Source organism: Crocodylus siamensis, chromosome 4 (assembly GCF_052110815.1).
Source record: "Crocodylus siamensis isolate JL-2025a chromosome 4, ASM5211081v1, whole genome shotgun sequence".
Classification (NCBI taxonomy): domain Eukaryota; kingdom Metazoa; phylum Chordata; order Crocodylia; family Crocodylidae; genus Crocodylus; species Crocodylus siamensis.
Window position 1 is genome coordinate 105,966,827 of NC_143398.1, and position 8,621 is coordinate 105,975,447.

The window sequence follows — 8,621 nt, forward strand, 5'->3', positions numbered from 1 at the left end:
TTGATTAAATGCTTTTATTTTCCTTCTTAAAATGCCAACCATTTTGCATCAGCTCTATTAAATTCATAATGGTGATAGCGTTGGTGAGATGTTTAATGTCAACACAAGGGAAAGGGCCATCTGATAATTTGTCTGTTGGTAGCTCTTCCAAAGAGTCATTCCAAAGATTAGAGAAGCATGTATTAATAGATTATATATTTTCTTTAACAATATTTTGTGACACACATTTTTACGTTACTGAGAAACTGCAAGAGATGCTCAATGAAGACTTTAATGGTATATGTGCCAGCCATATTTCAGTTCTAAACCATTTGCTATTCACACTTTAGAGTTCTTTATTCTGTTTAAGAAGTTTCAGACCTTAATTTTTTTTTTAACAAAGTGCTTCCTTCAATGGAACAAAAAATTCAGATTCTTCTATTCTCTGACGGAAGTGAAAAGGCATCATTGTATATCATTAAGAAAACAGTAGCCTATTAGCATTAACAACAATAATGCTGGGAAGGAATTTGGGAGTTTTGTTTATGCACATTACATTTCAAACAAGTGGTTCTTTAGGAGCTCAAGTGGTTTTGTGTAGAGCTGTGTAACCTTCCTGAGCCTAACAGTTGCCGTCAAGAAAAAAATTCCTGTCTCCATGGAAACATTCGAGGTGGACCAAGCATGGATTAATCATAATACAATGAATCCTTTTTGCAAGGTGCTGGAAAAAAAATCCAGTTTAAAGTGAGTACTGCTGTTCCTTCCTTCCATTCACACTGGAAAGCCTGGGAAATTGACCACAGATGCATATGTGACAGATGCTTTAATTAGTATAGTAGTAAGTTAGGTTCTTTCTTACCATGAACAAATGCTTGGTCAAGGACATTTTTAACCTTAAAGAAGGAGAGAAGGCAAAGTAAAAATAAATCACGTCTCACAGTTCTTTTTTTTTTCACTACTGACTTTATCAAAGTAGCTCCATTTAGGCTGAAAATTCCTGAAAGGACATTTGTAAATTCTCAGCACTGGAAGCCCAGTCGGATGTGTAAAATGGTAGTTCTGTTTTTGTTTCAAATGACAATACATCAGTCTCACCTACCACTGGAAGAGAAGGTTCTATAACCACAACTTAGTTGGTAATTCTGCTGATGCACGAAGATGAACAAACAATAAAAACGTATGCAAAGGACAAGCCCTATAGAAAATGGTCTGTATAAAGAGACCACCCAAAAAGAAAACTATGATTCTGCTCTCCCTTTATGAGATCACTTCTTCTAAGCAAGCTTTTTGCCAGTCTCTTGACTTACCACAATAACCAGATTTGTGTTGTAATTCATCTCACTTTTTTAAAATACAATGTTATTGCAAAGATGTTAATTAAAACCCATTTTAAACCAGGAAACTAAGAAGAAAACACTCCAAGGATGTGACTCCAAGGGCAACCTATTTTGACTTGGAAAGCCAAGGGCACTGAAATTTTTTTATAGCAGTAAAATACTTTTCAGGAAAAAAAATATTTACAATGGTTTGGAGAGCATTTCATATTTTGCATTTTACAAGAGCAGTAATTAAATGCCTTCAGTTTAAAAGTAATGCAGTTTTTTTCTAAAAAGCAGTCAGCCTGAAATCTGAGAATCAAGCTGGGTCTTATGTCATCACTGGTAATTAAAATGATTCAAGTCTAAATATAAACCCAAGAATATCTTTGTAACCCTTTTGTTTTCTGTAGATCTTATTTAGTAAATAATCCTTAGATTGGAATGTAGCTTGCAGAACTGCATCAGAGACTGCCACTCCCTTAGCTGTTGGCTCCTGCAACTTGAAAAAAAGACTAGAACATAGAAAAATCTCATCTTTGCCATTCAGGCAAGCAAACACAAATTTGAATTTGCAAAAGTTACCTTAACTTACCACAATAGGCACATCCTAAGAAACAGAGCACCTGAGTTCAAGGATACATTATTATTTATATATTGACCCATGTACCTCGAGTGACTTGGTGGAGGGGGATATGCATATACAGCAGCACAGTGGGGCTAGCAGTAGTATGCCTGGCATGAGTTCAGATAGGCATGAGCAAAGGATGATAGGACATATCTTTTGCACTTGCCTGGCTTAGGATGATAGCTAGGAGGACTACAACCAAACCACACCAAACACAAACCTAATTCCAGCAGAAGGAAACAGAAGCCAAGTTAACAATTTTTAAATTACTGGTTTTACTTGCTCCAATTTTATCAGGCACAGCTTGTTCAATTTTTGGCTGGAGATAATAGCTCCAGCCACCAAACTGATTGCAGAAGTACAGCAGAAGTGTATGAGTTTTGATTACTGTGAGAAGTATGGGCACAAGAGCTTACCAAGAAACATGGTTCCTGTCCCACAGGAAATTTCAATTTTTTTATAACAAAAATTTCTTTGTTTCCTGCAAACTGAAAGTTCTCTAGAGGCTGCTCAGTGAAGTTGATGCTCCTGTTGGGTTCACTGCTAATAGCAACAGACAAGAATGTCAGTCTCATTTAGGCAGGGGCTTTCAGAGTCCCTGAGTTTGGGGTAGACCTGCCAGCCTTTTGCTTTAGGGGCAGGGGTCCTGAGTTTCCCAGGCTCCAAGGGAGACCCACCAGATAGGCTGCTGTGAGGCCCTGGACCCTCAGTTTCTAGGATCCCTGCCTCTAGGGAACCCCTCCAGTAACCCAGACAGGGTACTAGCCAAAATGTGCCTTGGATTTGGTGAAAGTTCTTCAAATCTATTTGCTCTGAACAAATCATTTTGAGCTCGGTGAACCGGTGTTTTCTTACAGTTTTTTTTATTGGAAAACACCTGGTCAGATCAGCCAATCACATCTCCATAGAGTAAAATACATTTCTATAACATGGGGGTTTTCTTCTCTAGCAAAGTAGATGAAAAGGGGAAGAAGTAATTTATTAACTACTACCCGTGGAATTTCCCTACACTGTAAACACAGAGCACAGTATGCAAGATATTTTTGCTAAAGATATTTTTGCTACCAGTTCTCTCTGTATCTAATGGCCAATCTCTATATTTGTTTCCTTATGCTGCTCTATATACTGAAACCACTGTCTGAGGATTATATTATATATTCCTAACACATCAACTACTAAAGAAAATAAATCTGATAACCAATGCTTCTATCATTTGAGCCAGAAGGGACACCTAGTGGCTCTCATAGCCTCTGCATCACAGTAGGGCAGATTTCATAGTTCTCAAACCAAACTTAAGAGGTTTGGCTCCAATCTATACTATTTCAATGGATGAAATTCTACAACCTCCTCCACTACTGCTATAGTGAGCAAGCCATTTATCCTACCAATATTAAGTTTGTCCTGCTAAAATGGAAATGTATTGTTCAGTCTTCAGTGAGGGATGTAATATGGATTTCAGTCCCCTTTTGTGTATTTTCAGGTGGATATGTCTCTTCTCCTTTTCTTTAGGTTGATTGGAGTTAATTTTCTTTCCTAAAGTAAAAAAAAAAAAAGCCTATTAACATTGTAAAGGACTGAATATATTGGAGTAAAGGTCTTTAATAGCAATGGATAATAAAGCATTCCCTTTGGTCAGAGAAATATATGCATTAGAAGTACACATGTGCAGAAAGAAAAAAAATCAGACACATTTTTAAGCAAGGTAGATTCTCCTTTGGTATGGGCCTGCAAAGGGAGCAGGGAACTTGGCCTGCTACAACTGCTGAGTGACTCTCTGGGATTCTGCTTTCAATCCCTTCCATCCCAAATCCAGGGTGTGCAAAGGGGGATGGCCTCTCTGACCCTGAGTATGGATTCTTTCTTCCTCTGACAGCACTGCAACTGTGCTTTAAAATGGACCCCAAAAGGCTGAGGAATGCAACATGAATGGATACTCTAGAGCTTAGAACAGACCCTGTATAATGACCTAATCTCATCATGTTGCTCAAATGCACCATAGAGAAAAGAAAGGGGAAGAAAAGATTTCACTCCCATATGCACTGCACACTCACGTGGCAGTCAGACACCATTCCTATTTGGTTCTGTTCCTGTCTGATTCCTCCTTACCAAGTGCTGTAGTTTGGAACTATCTCCCTTTTCCCAAGGACTTTCCATAATGCTGCTGAAACACAAAGGTAGAGGTACTTGAGATGGCTAAGTCTCAGCCTTTCGTAGGAAGATCCTGCAGTCATGCCACTTCCTCGCTCCTGCCTGAGGGCCACCCTCACCCATCACATCACGAAAGCTGCCTAAATCTTTGACGGAATTCCTCTTTCCCGCAATAACCACTAGAGAGGTCTTGAAGGCTATGCATGGGACTGCTCTTACAAAGATGATAGGCACACACGCAATGATAGCTAAGGGCTCATTCTCATCTATCTTATCTAAAACAGGGCTATGCAAAAGATGGTAACCGGGACCAGGACAAACGCAAGCCAAGTTATCTGAGTTATTCAGATGCAGATACTTAGCCATGAGGGACTGTTGACTACTCAGACAAGTTAATGGTAAATAACACAGGTCTAACATCTGTTTTATTGGCATCTCTATTTTTTACATAGGGCTATTAACATTAGAAACTTTTGGGAAGCCAAGTGTCCATGGCTTTGTTTCATAGCTTCCTGAGCACATCTGGTCCTGCTCCCCCTGGTTGTGCCACACAGTCCTAGGCACTTACATAATTTCATACCACATTTTGCTCCTTTTAGCAGCAGAACTAACAAGATTGTCTGAGGGGGAGATGTATTTTATTCTGGCTCTGGTATCACCAGCCACATGACTACATGAGTACCAATGCAATGCCATAATTTTCCAGGGTATGCAGTGCCAGCTATAGCTATGAAGCCACAATTACCAGCATCCTACCTCCCAGTTGCATTACTCTGAGCATCTGTAAGAGAGGAGGAGGAAATTTCAGTTGGGAGGGCCCCCTTCCTCTTCCATAGTTATGCTTTCCATCTCCAGCAGCTTCTTCTCTCTTTTTCTCCCACTTTTATCATGACCCAGGTACCCCCTTCTTTGGCAACAAACAGAATGTGTTGTATGCCAGAGTGCAAGATATTCAGACCACTGGTTAGAATGGCCCCACATACATCATGTAGAAGAGGCTTAAAACACACCAAGTTTGAATTGCTTTCTGCTTTATGACCTTGTCCAAGAGAGACAAAAGAACACATCCATTTTAAGGACAGCATTCTCCCAGCCTCCCCTCCCTGAAACTCAGTAGGACATGTCTCATCTGCCTCCCCACTCACAGATGTTAGACAATAAAGAATCACTGTGGGATCTCCTCTGGATATTCCCAGTGTAAGCTAAATGGGCTGGTGACTTACTGCTCCCATTCATTTTTCTCTCACTGAACACATGGTATCACAATGAAAACAACAGGTTAGGTCAGATCCACTCTGTTACCAGAGATCATATGACTGCAAAATAACATAAGAACCTTACAGAATAAGCAGAGCATTATTGTCCTCTTCTTTTAGGTTGTGAAAGAAGCCAGCTGAGTGGAGCTTGTAGGACATGATGGGACTACAGCATTGGTCTGTTTTACTGCAAGCAGCCAGTAGTCCTCTGTGGACAGCTAAATCTGCTAGAGATAGGAGGTGCAGATAAGGATTTTAGTTAATACTTAACTGGATATACTAAGAAATGCAGACACCAAGCCTTCTCCATCCAGCATAATTGAAAACTTCTAGATTCAGGGCAGCTGGAATCCTATACAGTATAGGAGGAATTTGAGGGCCTGGAGACAAGAGCTGGCAAGTTGCCAAAGGGTACAGCTTTCACCCAAAGTCCCTATTTATACTCAAGTATTCAATGATAGAGCAGCAGCACACTCTCTCCCCATCCCTTCCTCATCCCTTTCTTCCTGTCCAGTCTGCTGGAGAATACTGTAATTAGTTTATGCTGAGAAACTGTGCACATATATGTAGGAGGATGTATGAAGAATTTAGTATTCTCAGCTCTAAACATGATTTCAAAAATCAGCAATCAGGCCTCAGAAAGGCATGAGATTTGCTTAAATATAATGAGATTTCTAAACAAAAATGTGGGAGTGTGAGGTACACTTGAATCCCATTTTCAAGCTTTTCTCTTCAACTCTTGGCAGCTAGAAATTTACAGCTTTTACAACAGGTAAAAACTGACATCATCACATAAATACTGAACCACAGGAACTGGGAACTTAAGAAAAACACCAAATTATTTCCAGACAAAGTTGCCTGACAAAGCAGTTGACAATGTGTCTCTAGGTCTGTTCAGTGCTCCTGGCTCTATCAATAAAAATGCCATCTTGTGGTTGCCAGGTAGAGTGACAGTGCTGATTTGGGGAAAGCCTGTTTGGGTGTGGATTTCAGTATAGATTTGTGTTTCACTTGGTAAAATACCCTCTGAAGTTTTAGGCCTCAGCTTCATGGGATGGGTTTGATGTTCCTGGGCCTCTCGTTAGAAGTAATAAAACAAAACAGAAGTTTCACTGTAACTTTGAGTTGACAGCTTTAGCTCTTGTTATAAAGGCTTTGGAGAAGAAGCCCACCGGAATAATAAAGCATTGGGGTTGAAATCCTTTGATTTACTCAAAGTTCCTGGGTGGCCAGAGTTTCCTGCCTGATTTATGGACATTACGTGAATGCAGTCCACCTGTTGGGACTGCTCAAATATTCTTAGGACTTAAAGATTTATTTGCATTCTTTCTGCTCTTTGCCCAACAGCTGCAGAATTTCAATGAATATTTTTTACTCCCCGCTCCAGCCTTATAGGCTTAGAGGAGGCAGCAATGAGAACTTGCAGGAAAATAAGAAGTTCCAGGAACCAGGATGTTTCCCCAACCCTTGAGTTAGGGTGATGTCAGAATGGCTTTTAGCAAGCTGATTAGCTGTTTTCCCTGAGCTTCTACTTTCCTCATAACATATGCCCACTACCAACCTTACTCAGCTCTCCATGAACTTCTCTAGCTTTTCTCTTCACCTTCTTTCCCTTCCCTCTTCCTTTGCCTTTTACACTCTTGCTTACAATTAACTAATCCCATCTCCTCTTCTACACTCCACAATCCAATAGAAAAAAAAAACTTAAGCCACAATACAGAAGCAACAGTAGAAGAGAAAGCACATTAATGTTGGTAGAAAAAAACCCCAAGAATTATTTTCCATGGACTTAAAAAAAAAAAAATTAACCAATGTGTTTCTTTGAGATTTTTTTCCTGAAATTTTCCAATTTTTCCACTGAAATGGTTTTATGTAGATTTCAATCAAATAAAAAAAAAATACTTTGACTTTCTTTTTTGCCTTCTACTTCCTATTTTTCCCTTCCCTGAAAGTTTCCCAAATAGGTAGGGAAAGCAAAAAGGAGGATTGGAAGATCACTTAGTCCAGTCCCCAAAGACCTAAGGCCACCATCCCATCCATCTTCAAGATCCCCTTTGAAATCATCTTTGCTGTAATATATCAAAGAATCTGCAACTGGTTGCTGAGCTAGGGATATGGCAAGGCAAATCATAGTTACTCTACCAAATGACCAAGAATTACACACAGCAATGCTACTTTCTTTCTTGCCACACTAGTGTCACTCCTAGCACATTAGGGCACAACACAGTTATAGCTTAGAATGGGACTTACAATATAAATATTAATAATAAAAATGTTTTCCTTCTCTTCTGGGGCTATTAACAGAAGCCATTTTCTTCTCCCTCCAACAAAGCAGTAGAAGAGAGAAGATAATGATTTCTTTGATCTAAAGCAAGTAGTGAGAGTGGGAGAGAAAGAGCAACAAGGCCATTACAATAGATGGAGATAGCCACAGAACACAGTTGCTGGGGTTTTTGGTTGTAGTCATGTTGGTCTAAGGACACAAGCAGGCAAGGTTCTTTGAGTAGATGTGGTCTCTTTTATTAGACCAACTGAGTACTTGGGAAAAAGTTCTTTGCAAACTTTCAGGCACAATTGCCCTTCTTCAGGCATAGGGAGTCTTTTCTGTTCTGAGACTCCAAGGAATGAAAGAAGCTAAAAGCGTGATAGGATGCTAGTGAGAATGTAAACAGGGGGAAATTAGGAAAACAACAGGTAGAAAAGGGAAGGGGAGGTGGGAAACAAGGGGGGAAAAAGCCAAAGGTAAGTAAGGGAGACACTACTATAGTAGTTACCCAAAGTTGCACTTGTCCACATTGCTTTGGGAAACAGGCCCATGACAGGAAATCAATAAAAGCTCAATCTGATGCACTTACAGACAAAGTAGTGGTCTCCATTTCCAAAAAGTAAGTGGCTTCGTAAACACCGAAAGTCACTACTCAGTTGGTCCCAGGACATGTAGATAACCCACTGCGCTTCTGCCCAGGCAAGGCAAGAACAAGCCCTGGATGTTTCTCCCAAAATCATTATTGGATTTGTTCATCACATTCAAACAGAACTGAGCAACCACTAGTTGGCACTGTTACTCCACTAGAAATGCAGAAAAAGAACTATGCAATGACAGCACCAGTAATAGTCCACTAGCACCTGACCAGCCACTGAACAGCACGGATTTTAACAGAGCAGTTTGGCTCACATAGATAGGAAAACCCCTGTGCTTAGAAAGCAGTTCTGGGCAGTAGTATTTGCTCAGATATGGATGTTCAAGTACAATCTTCAGCCAGCAGAATTTCCTCAATAGTGTTCATGAGC

General features: G+C 40.1%; 1 long non-coding RNA gene across 1 annotated transcript; it reads right to left on the reverse strand.

Moving 5' to 3' along the window:
* Positions 1–1,994: 1,994 nt before the first annotated feature.
* On the reverse strand, positions 1,995–8,311 carry LOC149866289 (uncharacterized). Its single transcript, XR_016441586.1, has 3 exons — positions 8,186–8,311; positions 5,416–5,557; positions 1,995–3,459 (listed from the first exon to the last, which is right to left on the reverse strand). It is a non-coding gene; the product is annotated as an uncharacterized LOC149866289 (long non-coding RNA).
* Positions 8,312–8,621: the final 310 nt, after the last annotated feature.